This window comes from Linepithema humile, chromosome 1 (assembly GCF_040581485.1).
Source record: "Linepithema humile isolate Giens D197 chromosome 1, Lhum_UNIL_v1.0, whole genome shotgun sequence".
Taxonomy (NCBI): Eukaryota; Metazoa; Arthropoda; class Insecta; order Hymenoptera; family Formicidae; genus Linepithema; species Linepithema humile.
In genome coordinates, this window is record NC_090128.1 from 31,042,560 (window position 1) to 31,064,419 (window position 21,860).

A 21,860-nucleotide genomic window follows, 5' to 3' on the forward strand; every position below is an offset into this window, starting at 1 on the left:
TCAATTTGAATTTAAAATATTTTGAAAAAAATTGCATTATTCCATAAATGTTTTATACAAAAATTTATACAAAAGTTGAATTTAAAGAGTCGATAAACTTAAGACATAACAACACGTACGCCACCGTATTGTAGATATTTTTTGAATGTGACTGTTGGAAAGTATAGTGAAATTCAAAAGAAAAAGAAACTTTTGTTTTATTGTTAGAATAAAAAAGGTGTTCACTGATGTATTTTTTCTCTAAGGACGCTGTGATCTTTTTTTCTTGCCCTTTCCCCAACAGTGACAATTTATGTTTGCTTCATTTTTTATTTTTTTTAGATTGTTTTGACATATATGTATATATTTAGATGGAACGCACAATTTTTATAAATTTTTTTATCTTATTTATATTTAATTCAAATATCATTTTCTTTTTTTTTTTTTTATTTTAAGAATTGCAATACAACGCGGGATTTGAATGGCACATCCAGATAATCAGCGTAAAACACGCTATTTATTGTCAATTGCCGCGAATCGAGAAGCATCTATATCCTGTTAGATTTTGGTGAAACTTTTTCCAAGTCACGATAAATAGGTTTTCGCAATATTCAATTTCAAACATTAGACATCGTGTTATATTAATATTAGCAACGTGTTATATTAATATTATTATATACAGCAACAGTCAATATAGTAAGATAGATTAAAACAAGTTATAAGACGGTTTTGTCTAAACCAGTGATGAGCAACCTTTGTTCTGCAGTGTGCCAAAATTCAAAACCTAATATTCCATACGGGCCGCAACGAACGCAATATTAAATACTTAAATATATGTAGGATGTTAGAATGATAATATAAAGTTTATTAGATAAAAGATTAAGAATATAAAGACAACGTGCGCTTCGATACTTCTTTTCAATTCGGCGGCTACGTGGCTAATGCTCAACGGCTAATAATGCGCCGCGCCGCTCTCGGCAAAGGCAAAACGCGTATACAATTCGCTCAAGGCGGACACGCACAACATATTTATCTTAAACCTAAGGAATCGTTACTACATATAATAATAAAAAAAAATTAATTATAGGGTGGAATTCGTTGTTTTCGACAATAAAACTTTTTTTTAATTTTATTTACATTTTATTATTAATACTTTTAATATATGTATACACATGTATATGTACATATGTATATTTTTTTGATCAGAAGGAATTAAATATGTAGCTGCTGTTTAATTAATGAGATGTTTGGTTTTGTTTCTCATCAACAAGCTTTTCAATATTGAGGGGTATGTTTGCTAAAATTTTTATTCCTTACAGCAGTGCTCGGAATTAGTCTGAACATTTCAGCCGATTTCCGTGGTATACGCCTCCTTTCCTCTCCTTACCGCGCGCGCCGCAGCCGCTAGGGCCAGCGCCGCCGAGCGTTAGGAGCGACACTATCTGATTATGAGTGGGTTCTTTTCCCTATTTATTAAAATTTTAAAAAATGTATTAAAATTTATTAAAAATAAATTTTTTATTTTTAAATTTATTAAGTGGAAATATTTCAATAGATTTCCACGTCACCCATGAGATACTAATGCTGACGCGTTTTTTTTTTTTAATGGTTTCCCCCGTAGACCTATTCCACTAAAGATAAAAATAAATTCTTAATTTAAAAAAAAATATATATAAAAGAGATTTTCTTAATTAGATTTTCTTAGCCTTTTATGAAAATGAACAATTGATGCAATAATATAGATAGAAACCACTTTTTGAAAAACGTGTCAGTATTAGTACCTCATGGGTGACGTAGAAATCTATTGAAATATTTCCACTTAATAAATTTAAAAAAAAATTTATTTTTAATAAATTTTTTTAAATTTTAATAAATAGGGAGAAGAACCTACTCATAGAACCTAATCAGATAGTGCCGCTCCTAACGCTCGGCGGCGCTGGCCGTAGCGGCTGCGACGCGCGCGGTAAGGAGAGGAAAGGAGGCGTATACCACGGAAATCGGCTGAAATGTTCAGACTAATTCCGAGCACTGCCTTACAGCTAAATAAAATGCAACGTTTCGGCAGGCCGCAGGTATGTAGTTGAAGGGCCACATGCGACCCGCGGGCCGCGGATTGCTCATCACTGGTTTAAACTACTTATAGAATAAACTTTTTTATAAAATAAACTTATAAAAAAAACTTTTTGACTGAACTATTTATATATTTATAACTATTTATTTAGTTAAATAAAGCAATATGTACGAAAAAAACAAATTAAATTTTATATTTTTATTTTATTACAAAGATACTTTGCTAGAAATTTTACGATTAATGTTCTTTTTTTACGTGATTGGTTTCTTTCTATTTGCCATATTTTACTGTAACAATCTCATAATAAACGGTTCTTACAGCTGGAACAGTAGGTGGTGTAATACTGTAATTGCAGTGCTAGTGCATTTTAATATAGAGGAGAGTTACTGAACTTGAACTGGCTCCTAAATTGAATCGCCGTATATATCAAAAGAGAGAGAGAGAGAGATATCTGTAGTGTCATGATTAGCTATAAGGGCTTAAAGAATGAGGGTGGAAAGCGGTGAAACAACGAGGCAGCCTTTCTGCTCAGTCTCGCTGGAAAGTAGTGATGTGTGAACATGGTTTTTCCTGACGTCTCAAATCAATTTTCTTCATTCTAGTATCATAATTTTAACCAGTTGAGTGGTAATGTATCATATATGTGCAAAAAAAAAGTACCAAACGTGGTAATGTATCATATATGTACATTATTAAATAACTCCAATAATTTTCAACAGATTTGCATTAATTTTGATATCGTAAGGTTTTTTGGGCTGCTGAATTCGAATCTGTCAAAATTGCAAAATTCATGTCTGTCAAAATTGCAAAATTCAAAATTGCGAATCCAATATGGCGACTGTTAATTGTTTGAACCAATCATTTCTTACATATTTGCATAATACTTTGTACACAAAATCTTTTTTCAAATGTCGAAATAAAGTATTCCTTTTCACCTTTATCATTAGCTGGTTAAATATTTTAACGACTCCCCACATTTTGGTTTACACGATCGTAACTTTTGATTGGAAAGTCGTAGTAAACATTTTCAAAAATCATTGTTCTCGTCTTGGAAAGTCTTTTCAAATGAATCTCCACTCAATCCATAGTGCCATTTACTATTTTCCACCCTTATTCTACCTTCCCCCCAGAGCGTGGGGGACGATCCACATCCATTTCGAAAAGTAGCTTTTTCGAAAACTTTGAACCCGTGTTTTACAGCTTTTCAATATTTTAATTTTTTACCCTTACCACTTTTGGCACAAACTCTTCGGAAAAGTCTACCATTGAAGTGGTTAAACATTACTAATGTAAAGTATATTGTCTTAGCTACAATGTGATGTACTTGTTTGAATATCACAGTATAAATGTAATGATATAAACATATTTTTCTGATGTAACCTATAAGTTACCTAATTTGAACTACCACAAGTTGTTTGTATTTGAACGGCGCATCGCAGGACACAATGTCTCTCATTAATAGTAGTTTAAAACATGCTGAAAACGTTCTTTTTTTTTTCAACTTTCACATCTAAAATGATAGAAAGAAAACAATATGGAAAATTGATTGATAATGAATTACAAATGGCCGTTGCGGTGTATAAAAATAAGAATTATGGTTTTAATAAGTGTAGTAGGGTGTATGGTGTTCTTAAAGCTATAATTACAAGACACGCTATAAAGAAAAACTGATATATGAATGTTGTGAAGGCTCTAGACAAGCTACGTTTTCTCAAGATATGGAGAAGATTCTGGCTGATCATATTATCATGTTAGAAGAGTGTTTTTCGGGTTGAGCATTAAAGACATTCAAAAGTTAGCATTGATAATAGCAGATAAATATGAACTTTTTAAAACATTAAAAAAAAAGTTGGCGGGGAAAAATAGCTCTATGCATTTATACGAAGAAATCCTCAACTGTCTGTTCGACAATCATAGGCTACCTCACTAGCAAAAGCAAAAGATTTCAACAGGAATAATGTTTTACATTTTTTACATTCTACATTTTTTTTATCTATTAAAAAGTAATATCGCAAAATTTGGATTCACAATTTTCTTAGATTGTAGATTTAATTATATTGGTTTTTAAGAGAGGTCCAATGTAGGAAATCTGTGATTCAATTTACGTAACCAGTTGCCTAGAATGGACCAATAGTTTAGTTTTTTTTTGTAATCTTATTTTATTAAATGTCTTTGATCACGATGTACACATGATATAAAAGTACATATAATATTTGTCTTATTTCCATAGATGTTTTCTTTTGCAATGTTTTACATTTGTGTACAAAAGAAAAATTAAAAAATCTAAATTAGGCTACTTTCCGTTATATGTCAGCCATAGACAATTGTTACTTAGCGATTGTAGAACCCACGAGTTTTCTAAATACACCTATTAAAAAAGCGTGTACGCGTGGTACGCGGATATTTTCCTTTTCGCTATATTCCTTTTTTCTCACTATATTACTCACTTGTTGTATTAAGTTATGATCAATTTTAGGCCGCATGTGGTTTATGTTTAGATTTTCTCTTTTGTCGAAAGACAATGGCGATTATTAAATAATTATTAAATGCACAGAATCAGTGTTCTGTAATACACAGAATCAGTGTTCTGTAATACTTTCAATACATTCGTAACTGTTTCTTTTTTTTAATTATGAAATAAACATATAGGTAGACAATCTAATATATGAAAAACATGCTGATCTAATTTGTGGAACTGTAGTCGCATTTCACACTTCTAAACAATATACAGTGGCAAAAGTTTCCGGCCAGTGATATTTTGTAATCTCTAATTTAAAAAAAAAAGTCTAATAAAACTTTATTAGGCTTTTTTTATAAATTAGAATACAAAATGTCACTGGTTGGAAATTTTTGCACGCCACTGTACTTCCAAATCACACCGTCAATCACAATCAGTTATCCGTTATGCGATTGACCATAATTTGGGCTTACGTCCCCGATAAAATAAAAAAGTTATCATTCTTTGGCAGTTCTGATATAGATTAATTTTAAATAATTGCGAATACTGTTCCGTTCTTTCTATTTTGTCGTTTTTTTTTCTCCTTTTCTATTATTTCTTTTTTATAATTTAAAAAAACATTTTGTGAACATATAATATACGAAAAATATAGATTATTAATAAATAGGTTTTTGGAATATTCAATTTCACATTTTAAAATTTTAAAAATGAGACATCTAATTATATGAAGATTACAGCAACATTCAATTTAGTAAGACGAACTAAAGACAAGTGGCAAGACAAGGTAAGACAATTTTGATTAAAATACTTAGACGTTAAATAAAGCAATATATAAGAACAAAGCCTATTTTTTTTAAATTTTATTTGTAAAGATGTTTTGCTACAAATAAATTTCACAATCAAATTTTTTTTTTAGTTAGTTACTTTTTTAATTAGTTACTTTTTACTTCTCATATTTTATTATAACGATCTCACGATGAATCGTACTTACAGCTGGAACAGTAGCTGGCATAGTACTAACTGGAATTGCGATGCTAGCTTTAATATATTTTCGTAAATCAGTAAAAAAGCGTATTTTATTTACTCATGAATAGATTCACTTAATTTTATAAAAAGTTCAGGTTAGATTCAATATTACAAAGTTCGTATATCTCCTTTTATTTATACCTTTATTATTTATGTAAATACGTTACATATTTTTTAAAAATTACTGCATACATTAAATATGTATATATATTATTTCTTCTGCATACATTATATATATTCTTTCTTATGACAGATTGACCTCTACGAGAAGCTAACGCTTTGCTCGATGCTTCAGATCCCACAAAATTGCAAACGGACAGTGATAATCTTCCGCATACATAGCAAAATTGTATTGATTTTGTTTAAGGCTGTATTACTAGGTTGTATAAATTATGGGATAATATTTAATTTTTAATATTTATAATAACCGTAATATTTATTTCATAAAAATATTTGTAATAAATCATATTTATTATTTTTACTCGCTGTCAAATCTTTTTTTTTGTGTATTATAGAAAATAATTTTTTACTTGCAGTTGTATCAATTTCATTACTCATTATAGCTAAAAATTATAGTAAAAATCAGTTCATATTCGATTAAGTGATCGTAAGTGCCTTAGAAAATACAGTGAATGAGCTCCTTATTATTTTAATACGTTTATAATTTACAATTCTCGAAAACTTCCCGATGAGCTGGATTATTTTTAGGTCGTCTAGATTTGATGCGCCAGCGCGTATCTTAATTTATCCCAAAACCAAGGATCTCCCCGCTGAATGTGCGTGTTCATAGATATGTACGCTTTCAGTTCAGGATCCAAATTATCTGTAGGCCCGATGTCACTATACAAGATCAGTATCACTCGCGTCCGACCTTCGTTTAACGCTTGACGATGAGCAGCCCGAAATTCCATTCTTCCCCAGATGCTCTCCAAAAAATTTGGCGACAGTACCACTATCATTCGTCTAGAATTCTCCACAGATCTAGCAATATTATCCGGTATCCATTCGTCTGCTAACCAATCTCGATAATGAAGACACAATTTCAACGGTGTCGGGCCACTCTCTAGCTTCGATATCAACTCGTCTACTATAAAATCGTGATCCTTGTGCGAGAAGCTCACAAATGCGTCGTACAATTTGTCCTTATCCAATTCCTCTTCCGTTACAAAGGATAAACACCACTGATGCGCAAATAGCCATACTTTAATATGTGTTCGGTATTTGAAATACAAACCAAAAATTAAACCAATAATTAATCCAATAAGAGCAACTGCTGCACTAATGCTGATAATTATTATGATATTAAATGGACAAAAATCGTCCAAGGTCATTTTTGATATCGATGTATTCTTTTTGTGACATATTATTTTAGACATGTTGATTATTTCGTATTTTGAATGAATAAAATTATAAATATCTCTAGCTTCACAATTGCAATCTCACGGATTTTCATGTAACGTCAAATGCATTAAATTGGTAGAGTTTTCCGAAAACTTCAGCACGTCAGAATGTATTTTTGACAATTTATTGTTGTGTAGTTCCAGAACCTGTAATATATCAATTTGATATATTTCAGGTTCTAGAACTACACAACAATAAATTGTCAAAAATACATTCTGACGTGCTGAAGTTTTCGGAAAACTCTACCAATTTAATGCATTTGACGTTACATGAAAATCCGTGAGATTGCAATTGTGAAGCTAGAGATATTTATAATTTTATTCATTCAAAATACGAAATAATCAACATGTCTAAAATAATAAGAACCTGTAATATATCAATTTGATATATTTCAGGTTCTAGAACTACACAACAATAAATTGTCAAAAATACATTCTGACGTGCTGAAGTTTTCGGAAAACTCTACCAATTTAATGCATTTGACGTTACATGAAAATCCGTGAGATTGCAATTGTGAAGCTAGAGATATTTATAATTTTATTCATTCAAAATACGAAATAATCAACATGTCTAAAATAATATGTCACAAAAAGAATACATCGATATCAAAAATGACCTTGGACGATTTTTGTCCATTTAATATCATAATAATTATCAGCATTAGTGCAGCAGTTGCTCTTATTGGATTAATTATTGGTTTAATTTTTGGTTTGTATTTCAAATACCGAACACATATTAAAGTATGGCTATTTGCGCATCAGTGGTGTTTATCCTTTGTAACGGAAGAGGAATTGGATAAGGACAAATTGTACGACGCATTTGTGAGCTTCTCGCACAAGGATCACGATTTTATAGTAGACGAGTTGATATCGAAGCTAGAGAGTGGCCCGACACCGTTGAAATTGTGTCTTCATTATCGAGATTGGTTAGCAGACGAATGGATACCGGATAATATTGCTAGATCTGTGGAGAATTCTAGACGAATGATAGTGGTACTGTCGCCAAATTTTTTGGAGAGCATCTGGGGAAGAATGGAATTTCGGGCTGCTCATCGTCAAGCGTTAAACGAAGGTCGGACGCGAGTGATACTGATCTTGTATAGTGACATCGGGCCTACAGATAATTTGGATCCTGAACTGAAAGCGTACATATCTATGAACACGCACATTCAGCGGGGAGATCCTTGGTTTTGGGATAAATTAAGATACGCGCTGGCGCATCAAATCTAGACGACCTAAAAATAATCCAGCTCATCGGGAAGTTTTCGAGAATTGTAAAATATAAACGTATTAAAATAATAAGGAGCTCATTCACTGTATTTTCTAAGGCACTTACGATCACTTAATCGAACATGAACTGATTTTTACTATAATTTTTAGCTATAATTATGAATAATGAAATTCATACAACTGCAAGTAAAAAATTATTTTTTATAATACACAAAAAAAGAAAAGATTTGACAGCGAGTAAAAATAATAAATATGATTTATTACAAATATTTTTATGAAATAAATATTACGATTATTATGAATATTAAAAATTAAATATTATCCCATAATTTATACAACCCAGTAATACAGCCTTGAACAAAATCAATACAATTTTGCTATGTATGCGGAAGATTATCACTGTCCGTTTGAAATTTTGTGGGATCTGAAGCATCGAGCAAAGCGTTAGCTTCTCGATGAGGTCAATCTGTCATAAGAAAGAATATATATCATTTTTATTCGTACTTTTTTTAATTTTTTTGGTCTATGACAAAATGAATTGTCTAATTCCATCTGAAAATAGCTTTGAATGTTATGCATTTCACTTTCGTTATAACGGAGAAAATGATATACGTCACAATCACAATTTAACGGATTATTTTCCACCAATATTTTTATGGTACGATTAGTTTTGCTTTCGACTTTTGTGATATTTTTGGCATCGTGTAAAAAAATATGCTGTATCTTATTATGAGTCAAATCCACTATAATATCGTTCGATGAAAACAGTAAATTTTCTGTCTAAAATTTAAATAAAAATGATTATGAATATATTGTCATATATTTATTATCTTCAAAAACAATTTCGTAAATTTAATTACGATGGTAGAGTAGATCGGCAATGTTTGTCAATAATAAGTTTATCCTAGCTATGTTTATTATTTAAAGTCATTGAAGATAATCAATATCGATGAATGAACTAATGTGTATCAGTCTTAAAATCAGTTCACTGTATCAGTACATAGTACAATTTTATATTAAAATAAAACAAGTATTCTCGAACAAAGAGTACGCAAATATGATTTTTGTATATGGTTTCTGTAATGGAGATTTTCGAGTTGCTGCAAAAAAATAACAATGGAGGTTGTCTAATAGAACAGTGCCAACGAATTTCTGTCTTTTTAATGTGACGTGATAATAAAACGTTTTTAGACTTATGTTTATATAACATCTTTTTCTTATTTTTGCTCATTGACCAAATTGATGAAATTTAATCGTTTAACTTTAGAACATCTTATATATATCACTTTTCGAGGTGCAGTCCTAAATACTTACTTTTATAGAAGATATATTGTTATAGCTAAGATTCAGTATATAAAGTTTATCGTGGTTAATAATCCAATCCCCAAATATTTCCGAAATGCTATTGTTAGCTAAATATAATTCTTTCAGCCAAGTGCAATTATAGAAAGGCGATAGCGATCCGGCATAGAAATAATCGGACAAATTAGATTGTAATGTAAGGTTATTAAGTGACAATTTGATAATCCTCAAATTTATTAAAAAATTAAAACTATGATCGGAAATCATTTTTACACGATTTCGTTCCATATTTAGTTGTTCCAACGAGTATAATCCATTGAATAGTTGTCTGAAATATAAAAATAAATTCTATATCAACAAAATTATAGAACGTAAATAATTATTAACAATCATATAATAAAAGCGGTTTAAACATACTCGGAAATAGAAGTGATTATTTGACAAATCCAATTTTCTTAATCGACTAGTTTTTAAGAAAGTATAATCAGGCATAACTTCTAGATTATTAGAATTCAATGACCACATTTCTAACTGTGTCAAATTCCGGCATATTTTTACGGGCAAACATTCGAGGTAATTGTCGCTCAATATAATCACATTCAGCAAAGATAATCCCCAAAAGAGATCTTCCGGTAATGTGACTAGTCTATTATTCGTCATCTCAAAAGCTTCCAATTTTGTTAAATTGATAAAAAATCCATCCAATAAAGTTAAATTTCCCTGTTGTAATCACTTAAAGAAATATTAGATATGTTGTTGTAAGATAAAGAAAGTTCATTAACTGATCGCAGTCCCAATTTGTTCAAATCTGGTATCTGCGTTAACCGATTATAAGAGAAATTCAAATAAAAATACAAGATTGTGTCAATCGATCTTGTTAAACGTTGTATCGAAGAAATATTAGACTCCTTTATATCATGTGGCACAATTGTTAAATTTCTATTAGAACAATCAAATGTAAAATTTTTATCATGAGGCTTTAAAAACAATCGCACTTTTCGGAACACACAGTAATGGAATCTGTGTTTTTTATCTTACAGATGAAATTTCTGAAATATAACTGAACTTTTTTCAATTCTTTCGGACTATGACAAGTTAAATTATTGTATTTTATCTGAAAATGGCTTTGAACCTTAAGCATTTTGCCTTCGTTATAACGTAGAAAATCATACACGTCACAATCACAATTTAATGGATTATTTTCCACTAATATTTTTACGTTACGATAAGTTTTGCTTTCTTATTTTGTGACGACGCCTTAAGGCGTCATCCCTACGGACCGCCAGTTCGGAGACCGAACCCGGTCCGAACGGCGGCTAGGTGGGAGCCCGTCACGGGTGGGGATCACCGTGACGGGTATAAAAGGCCGGTCTCGGCCGAGACCGGGAGAGTCCCGTCCGGCTTCGAGCGTGACACCTCGAAGCCAATCCTATACGAGCCAGGGCGCTCCCTGACTCTACCGGGTGCTCCCGGTTCCCGACCGATTTCCGTACCCGAGCCAGGGCGCTCCCTGACTCAGCCGGGTGCTCCCGGCCTCCGACCGCGTGCGTTTACCGCTATTCTTTGTATTCGTTACTTTGCATCTTACGCTTACCGCTATTCCTTATTTTCGTTACGGTATCTTGCGTTTACCGCTATTCTTTGTATTCGTTACTTTGCGCTTACCCCTATTCTGGGTATCTTGCGTTTACCGCTATTCTTTCGCCTAGCTTGGCCGAACCAAGTCCGACGGCAGAACACCCTGTATATACCAGGAGTGTAAGTTGAAGTTTGCCGGTTTTTACAGTAGGTGTTGCTAGCAGGATGTAGGCATTTCTATGATTTGTTATATACACGATTGTTTTCTATTGACATTAACCTCCAAAAACACCTAAGTCTCATTCTATCAAAATAATAGCGTCATAGTCGTTTAAATCAATGAATATGTCGAGTTTCGTTCCAAATAAAGAGCATTTGCGGCATTCGTTGCTTTTCTTATTTCATCAAAAGAAAAAAGCAGCTGAAGCACATCGTTTGCTAGTAGAAACTTATGGTGAACATGCTCCAGTGATTAGAACATGTGAGACATGGTTTCGTCAATTTAAAAGTGGAGATTTCGATTTGAAAGACAATGAACATCCTGGTGCAGTGAAAAGGTTTGAAGACGAGGATTTGCAGGTGTTGTTGGATGAAGACCCAACCCAATCACAACAAATATTGGCAGAAAAACTTAATGTGTCCCGAGTAGCAATTTGCCAACGTTTAAAAGCCATGGGAAAAATTCAGAAGTATGGAAAATGGGTGCCACACGCATTGAACGACAGGCAAATGGAACATCGAAAAACCATTTGTGAAATGCTGCTTCAACGGTTCGAAAGGAAGTCTTTTTTGCATCGGATTGTCACGGGTGACGAGAAGAGGATTTTTTTTGAGAACCCGAAGCGAAAAAGATCATGGCTTTTACCTGGTGAAGCCGCTCCATCCACAGCAAAGCCCAATCGCTTTGGCCGTAAGACAATGCTCTGTGTTTGGTGGGACCAGGATGGTGTGGTGTACCACGATCTATTAAAACCTGGTGAAACGGTAAATACGGATCGCTACCGACAACAAATGATCAATTTGAATCATGCGTTGATCGTTAAACGACCGGAATGGGCCCGAAGACATGGCAAAGTTATTTTGCAACATGACAACGCACCGTCTCATACCGCTAGATCCGTGAAGGACACATTAAAAGCACTTAATTGGGAAATATTATCGCACCCGCCGTACTCTCCAGACCTCGCCCCGTCCGACTTCCACCTTTTCGCATCGATGGGGCACTCACTTGCAGAGCAGCACTTCGTCAATTTTGAAGAAGTTGAAAAATGGCTCGTCGAATGGTTTTCCTCGAAAAAGAAAAAATTTTTTTGGAATGGTATCCATAATTTGCCTGAAAGATGGACGAAATGTGTAGAATCAAATGGTCAATACTTTGAATAAAAATATTTTGAGATTCCCTTGAAAATTATGTGTTTTTTTTAACGAAAAAACCGGCAAACTTCAACTTACACTCCTGGTATTGTACATAAGAAAGCTAAAATATATCATAGTTTACGACTTAACCGCGCCTACTTATTTGGAGTCTCACCCGTTCCGCATTCCGAATCCTGGCACCGGCGAGCTTAACCGCGCTAACCGCTCCCATACGGGGAGCCGCACCGTTACAATTTTATGATATTTTTGGCATCGTGTAAAAAAATTTGCTGTATCTTATTATGAGTCAAATTCACTATAATATCGTCCGATGAAAACAGTAAATCTCCTGTCTAAAATTTAAAGAAAAAGGTATTGTCATATATTTATCATCTTCTAAAACAATTTGGTTAATTTAATATACATGGTGTCCAAAAATTAAAGGATCAAACTTCGTCATATGTTCTATGAGTAGAAATTGAATATAAAAGATTATGTAAATATAGGTCTAGAAATATGAAATTTATTAACATGATTGAAGATATTAAATATACAGCGTATTCATTATTAATACATTACGATGTTAGAATAGGCTGGCGATGTTCATCTAATAAGTTTATTCTAGCTATGTTTATTATTTAATATCATTGAAGATAATCAATTTCGATGAATGAGCTAATATGTATCTCAAAATTGGGTATCATTGTTTCAGTCTCATTGTATCAGTACATGGTACAATTTTATATTCAAATGAAACAAGTATTCTCGAACAAATAGTACGCAGATATGATTTTTGTACATGGGTTCTGTAATGGAAATTCTCGAGTTGCTGCAAAAGAATATTAATGGAGGTTGTCTAATAGAACAGTACCAACAAATTTCTGTTTTTTTAATGTGACGTGATAATAAAACGTTTCTAAACCTATGTTTGAATAACATATTTTTCTTATTTCTGCTTATTGACCAAATTGATGAAATTGAATCGTTTAACTTTAGAACATCTTACATATATCACTTTTCGAGGTGCAGTCCTAAATACTTACTTTTATAAAAGATATATTGTTGTAGCTGAGATCCAATTTATTAAGTTTATTGTGCTTAGTAATCCAGTCTCCAAATATTTTCGAAATACCATTGTTTGCTAAATATAATTCTTTTAGCGAATGGCAATTATAGAAAGGCGATATCGATACGCCATACGAATCGGACGAGTTAGATTGTAATGTAAGATTATTGTGAGACAATTTGATAATCCTCAAATTTGTTAAAAAATTAATACATCGATCGGAAATAGTTCTTAAATGATTTTGTTCTATATTTAGTTTTTCCAACAATTTTGATCCATTAAATAGTTGTCTGAAATATAAAAAAATTTTTATATCAACAAAATTCTAAAACATGTAAGCAATTATTATCAATCATATAGTAAAAGCGATTTAAACATACCCGTAGATGAATAGAAGTAATCCGATTATTTGACAAATCCAATTCTCTTAATTGACTGGTATTTGAGAAAATATAATCAGGCAAAACTTCTAAATTATTAGAATTCAACAATAATATTTCTAACTGTGTCAAATCCCGGAATATTTTGACGGGCAAAGATTGTAGGTAATTATTACTCAAGCTTTATTATATTCAAATGGATTATCTTCTATTAAACAAATATTAAAAGATCTACTAAGAGCATCCACGTGCTTCATACGATTACCCGGTTTATGCTCTACAGTATAATCAAAATTTTGTAATTTTAAGGCCCAACGAGCTATACGAGGATTTATATCCTTTTTTTGTAATGTCAATTTGAAAGCATTGCAATCTGTAATTATTTTGAATGGTATGCCCACTAAATATATTCTAAAGCGTTTCAAAGCATATATTATAGATAATGTTTCTAATTCGAAACTATGGTATTTACTTTCTATTGGTGTAGTTCGTTTTGAGAAATGAAAAATAGGATGCAATTTACGATCTATTTTACGCTGAATTAGATCTGCACCAAAACCGTATGAACTTGCATCGCAATGCAATTCAGTCTGATCATGAGGATCATAAATAGCCAATATCAGAGCAGCTATTAACTTAGATTTCAGAGTTTCAAAGGCATTCATTTCTTTTTCTGTAAATGTAAATGTGACATTTTTTTTTAATATGTCATATAAGGGTTTAGCAATTATTGCGAATCCTTCAATGAATTTACGAAAGTAAGAACACAACCCTAAGAAGCACTGCACATTGCGCACACTTTGAGGTATGGGAAACTTTAAACCTGCCTCAACACCGCTGTCAGTTGGGCTTATTTCCTGTGAAGAGATAGAATATCCTAAATATTCAATTTTAGTGAATAAAAATTTATATTTATCAATTTGTAAATTTAGTCTGTTCTCAACCATTAATTTAAATACGCGTTTTAATACACATAAGTGATGTTTTAACAATTCAGTAGTTATTAAGAAATCATCAATATACACTAATGCATCTCCAACGCGTACCAACTCCTCTATTACTTCATTTACAAATTTTTAAAATCTAGTTGGCGCTGATTTTAATCCAAATGGCATTTTCACAAATTTAAATTGACCAAATGGCGTAACAAAGGCTGTGTATTTGATAGATTCCTTTGCCATATGAATATGATAAAATCCATCCTTTAAATCTAAAAGGCTGAAATATTTTTTATCTTTAAAAACATTTAATCGATCTTCTATTACGGGAATTGTGTGTGGATAATTGTCTCGTAATATATATTTGTTTAACGTTTGATAATCGATACACATCCTGTACTCTCAATTTTTTTTCTTGACAAGTACAACAGGCGATGCATACTCAGAACTACTATTCTTAATAATCCCTTTAGCCAATAAATCATATAAGATCCTTCTCAAATGTTCTTTTTCACAGTATGACAGTCTTCTGGGTGAAAAAAGTGAAAGCTTTGTACATTATTTAATTTTAATGTCAATTCGGCATTAACTTTAGTCTCTAATAGACGATCTAGCAGTATATATTCTTTTTCAAACAATTTTTTTAAATTCTAGTTGTTCACTATTACAGATATTGGGATTAATTATTAAAGTTTCGCTAACATTATCGGAATTTTCACATACATTAATATTCAAAATCTCATTAACTACATTTTCCATTGTCTTTTCAGACATAGCAATTAAACTAATATTAGCTCTTTTTAATATATCTCGACCAATTATCATAGAAGATGACATAGTGTTATCAACAACTACATATACAGACACATTAGTTTCATTGACTTGATTGTATTGAATGTCAATGTAGTAATCCCGACAATGCCTAGCTTACTGCCATTTATTCCACTGAATTTATTTAAATTGTCTGATTGCTTAGTAAAACTATTAAGAATAAATTTTTTTTTTATAAGACTTATCGGACTCCCAGTATCTATCAATGCATCTAATTTACCCTCATAATTTGCAACAGGATCATTTACTCTTATTGTAACTATTTTCTGAAACTCATTATCAATTGGTAATGCATCTATGTAATTAATTTGTGCTGGATCAGTTTTACCGTTACATTCGCTTATTACATGCCCCTTTTCGCCACACTTGAAGCAGGTACCTTTCTCTCTCTTGACTTACAGTCCTTAGATAAATGTCCGTATTTGCTGCAATTATAACACCTTATTTTGAGTTGCGATGCACTCGACTCCCGCGGTGTATCTTTACTCTCCGATGTTTTCGCATAAGATCGCACATCCTTCTGTTCCTTGTTCTTCCATTTTGGCTCTTGTTCTAAACGGCTTTTCTCTTCCATCAAATTGACACTCTCAAACGCTGTCAGTAGCTCAGCTTTCGATCCGAATTGTTGAAGTTTAGCTTGATTGCGCAATTGTAAATTCGATATGCCTTCAATGATGTACTCCAATGTTTCTTCTTCGTCTATCGGAATGCGATTTGCAAGTATAACTTTTTTATGATAATATGCACTAAATGCTTCTCTTTGCTTCCACTTTCTCTCTTCAAACTGCTTTCGTAACTTTAGTTTACTTTGATCGAATATTTTACTCATCTCTACCAATATTTCATTGGCCTTCATTTCAATATGCTCAGGTCGCGAGTGGAACCATTCTAGAGCCCTATCTTTAAGTCGCGTTTCTATAAGAATCTTCGCATTATAATCATCCAATTGATATTGTTGCGCCCGCGGAACGAGATATCACACGCGTCAACGGAACTCACGGAAAATAAGAAATACAACACAACACTTTATGAAAGAGAACACTTTAATTATAAACACTCAACACTCAACAAATAATAATCGGAAATATAATTCAAATATCAGAGCTGTCATAGACGTCCGCCCGAGCAGACAGCTACCGAAGATCTGACATATGACAGCTTGTTTACAAACTGTCATAGAGACCCTTTAAACCGCTAATCGATATTGTCTTGACAACAAAAATAAGAAAGATTCTTGTTATTTACAAATGTCATATGGCTTCAACTTTATAGTGACCGATCGATATTATCGATCGGTCCGTCAACTGTAACACACAGCATCAGCGGCGAAAAGCACGGGCGCAACAGTATGTTGTAATTAACAATTGGACTTGTTTTTCCCAATTTCGGAACAGACCCTCTGCTCCATTGAAATCATTCAATAATTCACTTACAGCTTTGACATTGTATCTTGAAGGTATAATGGGGCCCGGATTTGCAGAATTTTGCGAAGCACTGCGTAAAATTTGATTTTTTCTTTCCAAAATTCGCATTTCTCTCTCCATCAGCGCCTATTCTCGTCGCATATATTCCATTTCTCGTATTGTCTCTTCCGACAACATTCTCTGGCGATTAATCACATGTCGATCTCTTATCGACTCATGCTCCGTCTCAATGTGGTCATTTTCATACCTATCTCTCATTGATGTACACTCCTCTTGCTCATTTTCCTCACGTATTAGTGTTAAACCGTTTGTTTCTAATTCGCTCATCCAAACACAATAAGGATCTGCTGCTTGCAATCTGGCTATCAATTTCGTCTTGCTTCCCGTTGTCGGTAACTGCCGATTTTTCAATAATTCTTTCAATTGAACAACTTTACATTTATTTAGATCCATTGCGTTTTCGATAGTAACACGGAAGTCTATTCGAAAACTTCAATAACACAATTAGCGTTTCACGAGCAATATCACTTAATATTTTGGTACCGTCTGTCTTTATTTACCACAATACACCGACGTTTTACACTAATTATAAGAATACTTCGAATCCCACTTCTGGAAAACTATAAGAGGGGTTTCGTAAGTGCCGAGAAAATAAAATTACAATTGTAATTTATATCAATTTATTTCGTCTAGTTCTCGCGCTGTTTCCAAGAGAACTGTCCTTCGTTACACCTTTTATTATTAACAAAACAAAACTATCTTCACGCTTGCTCCTATTGGAGAGATTTGTCTTTGTTTCCAATATTGATTTATTAATGCAATTACAACCATTGTCAAGGAAGACGTCTCTTATATTTTTATGATCTATTAGAAAGTAATATCGCAAAATTTGGATTCACAATTTTCTTAGATTGTAGATTTAATTTTATTGGTTCTTAGGAGCGGTCCAATGTAGGACCTGTGATTCAATTTACGCAACCAGTTGCCTAGAATGGACCGATGTCAATAGTTTAGTTTTTTTTGTAGTCCTATTTTTATTAAATGTTTTTGATCATGATGAATACATGACATAAAAGTGCATATAATATTTGTTTTATTTCCATAGTTGTTTCCTTTGTGCAATGCTTTACATTTGTGTACAAGATAAAAATTAAAAATTCTAAATTAGGCTACTTTCTTCTATGTCAGCCATAAGCAATTGTTACTTAACGACTGTAGAACCCACGAGTTTTTTAATTGCACCTATTAAAAACGCGTGTACGCGTGGTAAGCGGGTATTTTGCTATATTCCATTCCGTATGTGACTAATGGTTAATGAGAAATAATGTCCGAACTAATTTATAGGGATCTATGTAGACAGTATTCATACAGTATTCATTGATTACTCACTGGTTGTATTAAATTATGATCTATGTTAGGCCGCAAGTGGTTTATGTTTAGATTTTCTCCTTTGTCGAAAGACAATAGCCAATATTAAATAATTATTAAATGCACAGAATCAATGTTCTGTAATACTTTCGATACATTCGTGACTGTGTTTTTTTAGAAAATTATGAAATAAGTATATAGGTAGACAATTTAACATAGGAAAAACGTGCCCATCTAATTTGTGGAACTTTAGTCGCATCTTACACTTCTAAACAATATACTTCCAAACCACACCGTCAACCACAATCAGTTATCCGTTATGCGGTTGACCATAATTTCGGTTTTCCTTTAGATAAAAATTAAAACTAATTAAAAGTAATAATATTTTTAAATATTTATATTTCTGTTGCTTAAAGAAGATGAAGAACATTTATCAGTAGATATATTGTCAATATTTTTAAACTGTGAGTGATATGTTTATGTATGTATGTATGTACTTCCAAATCAACCACAATCAGTTATCCGTTATGTGGTTGCCCGATAATTTGGGCTTTCCGTTCCCGATAAAATTAGAGAGTTATCACTCCTTGGCAGTTCTAATATAGATTAATTTCATGTAATTACGAATACTGTTCTTTCTATTTTGTCGTTTTTTCTTTTCTCCTTTTCTATTGTTTCTTTCTTACATTAAAAAAAACATATTTTATAAACATATAACATACGAAAAATGTGTATAACTCTGTGCTGTAGCAAAAAAAAGAATTATTCTAATTTGGGAAACGTGTTTTTGGGTTTCTCCAAGCAATGTTTAGCATTTCTCATGATTTAAGGAATTTCCGATGACGAAACCAGTGTAGAAAGAAACCAATGTAAAAAGACTAATGCATACATTAATAGCAATAATAATAATAATAATAATAATAACAATAATAATAATAACAATGATGATAATAACAATGATGATAATAACAATGTTCAGTGGCGTAACTACCCGGGGGGGCAGAGGGGGCTGCGATCCCGGGCCCAAAGGTCGTTGAGGCCCTTAAAACATATCGAAATCAAGTTGACAATACCTTGTTTAATTTTATTTTTAATTACGCTGTCCAATACCATTTGCCTTGACATTTTATAAGTCATTTCCAGTAGATCTCTATCGAAAGATATAACTCACGCAAAAGTATTAAAAACGTCTATTTTAGCAACTTTGACTAATTGTGAGATTTTCTCAAAAACCTGACGTGATACGTTATTTTTACGGCCAGATTCGTCAGCGCTAAAAAAATCTATCAGAAATGACTTGATTAAACTTAAGGCAAAAGAAAATCTTATTTTATCGATTAATGTTATCATTTGAAATATAATTTAATTATTTGACAGTTAAATTAGAAATAAAATTCCGTATTTCCAAATTTGTATTGCAGTTGCACTTTACATTCCGCTCTGTTTCTGTCTCTGTGATTGCAGTAAGATTTTAAAACGTTCTGTTTATAAAACTGTAATAACAACATTTGAAGATTAAATTTAGAATTTAAATATAATTTTTTTAAACTTTTAACAAATAGTGGTAAGATAAATTTACAAATTTATTTACAAATTTATGTTACAAGTTGATTTGTCTGATCGGCGCTCGCGTTCCGCTGTGTTGTGCGCTGACAACCGCACTGCTTACTACACCGGAGAAGAAAAGTTTCGAAATTTGTAGACGAATTAAATTTTGACGGAAGATTATCAGATGCAAGAAAATATTTTCAGACGCAGATTTCTTACAGAAAAATGGATATAGTGATTTTGCAACTGAAAACACTTTTTAATTTAAACAAAGTTTAAATAAAATTGCAAGTTTTTTTTCACCTAATATTTCTCAAAATATTTGCATTTTAGCTGAAGAACAGCTTGAACAGTCTGCTTTAAAACTAGCTCAAAAGTATGCAGATAATTTGTCAGTAAATCTTGCAAATCAAATTACACAGTTAAAAACTATATTTGGAAATAAACTCGGTGAACTTAAATCGGTATATGATCTAACAAAATTTTTAATAGCAGAAAATCATCCACTAACTACGAATTATTCTGATCTCTGTACAGCCTGTATATTGTTTCTCACCCTTCCTGTAACAGTTGTTCACGTAGAGCGAGCATTTTCCAAATTAAAAATGATTAAAAATTATCTAAGAAGCACAATGTCTCAACATCGCTTGTCAAATCTAAGTATTATATCCAAAAACGCAGGGCAAAAAATCTTTATACAGACAAAATAATTCAGTCGTTCGCTAACGCAAAGTCGAAAAGAAAGCTGTGAAGCACGATCATACCATTTTTCTTTCTTTAAACTTAAAACTATTTATTAACGTTTTTGTAGTTTGTTTTCTGCATTGTTTAATATTTAAAAGAAATATAGTGTATAAGTACATACCCAGTAAACACAGAACATTGTAGCAACATTGCCGCAATATTGCTGCAATGTCCTGTGTTTACTGGTTAATTGGTTTTTTACTTTATGATATTTAAACCGCTTAAGCCTAACCTAATTACTAAGGAAAATGTATTATAACTATTGTTTTTAATGACAGGGCCTTCAAAAGATCATGCCCCCGGATCCAAATTTTGAAGTTACGCCACTGACAATGATGATAATAACAATGATGATAATAATGACGATGATAATAATAATAATAATAATAATAATAATAATGATGATGATGATAATAATAATATTAATAATAATGATAATTTTCTAATGAAAAATTATATTTTATAATTATCACATGGTTATTTTTGTTATATATATCATGAAAAAAAATCTTAAATTAATTATATACAATAAAATACTCAATATGTGATAAATTAATTAAAATTTTAATTTAGAATTATATATTTACAACACAATCCGCACATAAAATAAAATCCGAAAAATTTCGACTTGTGTCACCTTTTTGTGGTATACAACACAAAAAAACCTTACAAAAGTAAAAAAATTTGCCAAGTACATAAAAAATAGCTCAACTTGTAAGCAACAAAAAGTTTAAAAAACTTTTACTTCTAAAAACTAACAATCAAATAACTTACTTTAAAAAATAACCCTAAAAATTTTACCCTAAAAAATATTATTTAAAAAAATATTTATCAACACTAAATATGAAATCAATAGACACTTAGCCAAGTATTGTGACGTGACGCTTTCTGTCGCGTCCGTCACAAGGGCAGTAGCCTCCGATCAAGAGGGCGGAATTTAGAGTTGCACCCTCCGATCGAAGAGGGAACGATTTCTCCCGCTTCGACAGGTCTTGCGTTTCTGTTTATTTAACGTTTCTGTTTTGTGATTGATGTAATCTGCCGACAAGTTTAAAGTACTTTAGGCGGTAGGGTGTATAACCAGGTTATTGTGTTATGTAATTAATGTTCGGAAGAAACAAACGCCGTGGGATCTATGAAGACGACCTTGCGCCAATGGAA

The 21,860-nt window shown here is 32.1% G+C and overlaps 1 long non-coding RNA gene and 2 pseudogenes across 1 annotated transcript in view; 1 reads left to right on the forward strand and 2 right to left on the reverse strand.

Moving 5' to 3' along the window:
* Positions 1-21,860, forward strand: part of LOC136997203 (uncharacterized) — a 228,001-nt gene that overhangs the window by 57,517 nt on the left and 148,624 nt on the right. The gene's annotated exons all lie outside the window — the stretch shown is intronic.
* Positions 4,922-15,621, reverse strand: LOC105668576 (protein toll-like; annotated as a pseudogene).
* LOC136997202 (uncharacterized) lies at positions 15,129-17,627 on the reverse strand (annotated as a pseudogene).